Here is a 4,200-nt window from a genome sequence, read left to right as displayed (position 1 = left end):
CCTCACAGCACAATTATTTCAACTTTTTATAATCAATGACATTTTGAAAGGTTATTTTGTTCACCCAACATTTAACTAATTTCCTCTAACACACCCAGCTATAACTCATCAACAACTGAATTCAGTTTCAATCCAGTTCAGAACTATTAAAATTCAAGGTGTTAAAAACCAGTTTCAAACATCCACAATCAAAACAAAGATCTAAAAATAAGAGCCACAAATATGCTCAATGGTTATGTGACCTTTAAAAAATCAATTTTCAATCTTCAGTTTAAATCACACACATACAATCAGTTATGAACAGTGGAAAGTTCCAAACTTAGCCAATATCAACAGTTTAAAGTAAAAACGTGGCTAGACGTCTGCATGGTGTACCACAAATATGAAAAAATAACAGACAGATTACAACATATCCATGTTTAATATTTCCATGTCTTAAAAAGGATATTGACACTTAAATGTTTTAGCTAATCTTTCACAAAATATACGTAAATCTTAACACAGGTCTTTTCTAACAAACAAGATTCTTTTTTTTCACCTTAAAAACACTCCTAGATGGTTTTATTTGAACAAAGTTAGCGTTGACTGTATCCAACTGTAAACAGACCTGTTACACTCAATATGGAAGCTGAATGTTGCCACATTTGTTGTCCTTCTGGGTGTGCCTTAGTTAGCAAGCTTCACAATATACGTCGAAAATAGACAGAATCTGCAATGTCTCTTAACTTGAATACAATATCACCAGTAATCTGCTGTATCTCTTAATATTATTTTTACACGAAGCCTCAACCTTTTTGACTTTTTTGTCCAAGAGTCTGTTCGGGTAGAAATAACAATGAATCTAATTTTTTAAAACAATTCTAGCTGATATTCAAACAGGTGGTAAAAACATCAAAGAAATAAAAACACCACCAGTAATGGTACATATCAGTAACATTGCCAAGATGGCTGTCCAATTTGATTTCCTTATATTTCAGTGAGGAAAGCTGGTTAAATACAAAGTCTATATTGCTCATCTTAACGGAGGTGTTATTTGGCAAGATATGGAGATAAAAAAACTGATGACTATTTGTTGACAGGTTATACCAAAGGCTTTTATTTTCTTTTAGTAGGTCACAGAGCTCTTTCAAAAACTTTCAAATGTCAAAGGTTAAGTTTAGTAATTTTCTCCTACTGTGTCATACTTAATGAAAGTTCACATTTTCGTAAAAAAAACTTCAATGATTCAACCTCCAAAACAGTGTGACAAATTTAAAAATTTTAGAAAATAATTATCAGAGTTAAAAAAACTAATGTTATAAAATAAGTTAGGTACCGGGTAATCAGAAAAATTCAAGAGAATTTGGATGAAAAATATGTAAAAAACATGCTATTTTATCAAATTTTCAGATTTTTACACAAAACGAGCTGAATAAACATTTTTACTCTTTTACATGATATAAATAGTAGATACACTAGTACTGAAATCTGCCTTTTTCAAGCACTGTTATAGCCCAGTCAAATTCTAAAATATGTTTGGTTTCTGCTCATGCATTTAGTTAAGTGTTAGATAGTCATTCGCTAAGTTGTTTTTATCCAATTTTTAGGACAATTTTTTTAAATGTCAGATATCACTAATTTACCCCTGAAAGATATTTTTAAAGTGATATTAAGTTAAATTCCTTCTCACTTTCCTTTAAAAATACAATTCAAAAATGACATTTTCCAGTTAAGTCTTCACAAAGCTGTAACAAGTCATTTAAATTCAACAGTTAAAATTAAACATGTGCAAGTGTGAACAAACACCTAAACCTTTACTTTCAACTCTACATTCGTCAATTAAACAAATATCTTTTCACAATGAAAAAATACATCCTAACATCATTACAGAAAGTTGAAAACCATAGACAGTAACTTAAGAGATAATTTTATATACACTTCAATATTAAATTCAAAAACAAAAATGGATATAATCGATAAGCATTATAATTAATAGCTATTATGAAGACAGAATCTTTATCAGGAAATAAAATGAATTTACATCCAACTTTTCTTCACCTAAAGGGCTAATGAATATTGTCCCATTTGACTGACTTGACGCTTTTTTTTCATGTTACCCTCTCCGACCTGCATCAATGATGGGGGGAACCAGGTTGAAAAATCTGCAGGTATCATCTAGATCTATTCAGCATTAAGGTAACTTGGTTCCCCAAGAAAGAACAAAATTTGTATTCATTGTATATATATATATATATACAGTGTAATGAATGCCTTAATATATTGTAATGTAAAATAATTCAAAATGTGTCACATTAGGATTAAAGTGTTTAATTCAAGATCATTCAATATTGACTCTCAGTTTCTGTCAACATCTAAACTTCAATTATTTCTGCAGCAGTACATTCATAAGATTCTTTTACAGACAGGTTGATGACAAAAAACATGAATCTACAAGAGACTTCATTCTTTAACAATTGATTGCACTTAATGATTATCTTAACATATCTGTCAGTCAGGATTCATCTTCAGTGTTATAAATTTTATACATGGTAAAGACCATACATGTACAGTTGAATATCACAGTATACTCAATATTAATAAATACCATAGAAAGATTCTAATATTTATCTGAAGAGCTCAAGTAGAGATATTTAAACTGTAATATATTTACTAATAAAATTATATCTTGTCATTATTCTAGAAATGTCTCACACCTAGTTAATAAACATGACTACTCAAACTTCTCTCAAATACTTTCAATGACATTAGTAAGTAAATTCCAGCTTGACATTTTTACTCTATTTGTATCAATGTCAATCTGCTTGGTTTGTGTTTACTTTTACTAAAAGGGCGACTCTTATATAAACTGACCTAGTTTACTAACCATTCAACTTTATATTGAAATATTGCTTTTTCAATTTAACTTATGATATCAAAGGAATAACAAAACTATAAATTTCAATAGTTTATAATTCATATACATGTATACATATGGGTTTCTAAGCTTCACTATCACAAACTGTATCACAAGTTGAAGGACAACAGATCCAAACATCCCTAAATGTTTAGACACAGCTTTATGCAACAACCATCACTGGTAACTTTTATGCAAAGTTTCGACATGTTTCACAGGCCTATAAGGACGACGGGGGAAACACGTTGAAACATTGCATAAAACTTTAACTAGTGATTATTGTTGCATAATTCTGTGTACTTACAATTACTAAATGCCATTTAAAGACTTTATAGGTCATAGGTGAGTCACAAAACTTTGGGATTTTCCTTAACATTTAACTGCAGTATCCCAGATGTTCAAAGGATACAGAATTTGCATAAAGCTGTGACTATTAAAAAAACATGACCTAATTGAAATGTGCTTTGTATAATAAAGAGATCAGCAGCATTTTACTGGAGAGAAAGTCTGTGATTGCAAATTCTTGTTAATTTATAAGATATTGGTCTGTCTAATCACATAAATATAATAAATATGTTGTAAAATAAAAACATGTACCAGTTACAGAATTTGTACAACCTCCATTTTATTCTATATTGACTTGTAAATCAGAAATCTCACCACTCCTTTGTTTATATTATGTAAATTACTAGGTCTGACTAGTATGTGTAGGTAACAGTTATTATGCAGTGACGGTACATTGGTACTTATGAGTCAGATGTAAATAAATTGAAGGATTATAAGCATGGGAATAATATAGACAAATATAGTAACTAACTCTAAAATCTTCTTTCAACTTGTGTAAATTTATGATAATAATATGCACTTAATTATTCCAAATCCTACTAGTATTCAAAATGCAGACTTAAAACATTAGTAGGGGACACGGACGCTTCAATTGAAACGTATATGTAAACACATCACTATGTCCTTGTTAATACTTCAATAGAAATTCTTGTCAAAGGAAACTAAACATACTTCTGGTTTTAATAATATAAAAATTAAAATACACTCATAGACACAAGGTGACAAACAATACCTATTGTTCAAGACAAATATACTTCACTTTTTCAACTTTTAACACATTATGTAAAAAACTAGAATAATCCAGTATAAGGTCAAGTTTGGTTCTGCTGGACTTGTCCAAACCATCATTGCAAATACTGGATACGTACTTTTCTGGGTGTCCAAAATCCCCCTCAAAAAACTTTTATTAACCATTATTTTCAAGGGTAAAACACATCCAATGAAAAAAGATTATGTTTATA

The sequence above is a fragment of the Lottia gigantea genome (genome assembly GCF_000327385.1).
Source record: "Lottia gigantea unplaced genomic scaffold LOTGIsca_18, whole genome shotgun sequence".
Classification (NCBI taxonomy): Eukaryota; Metazoa; Mollusca; class Gastropoda; family Lottiidae; genus Lottia; species Lottia gigantea.
This window is presented reverse-complemented; position numbering follows the sequence as displayed.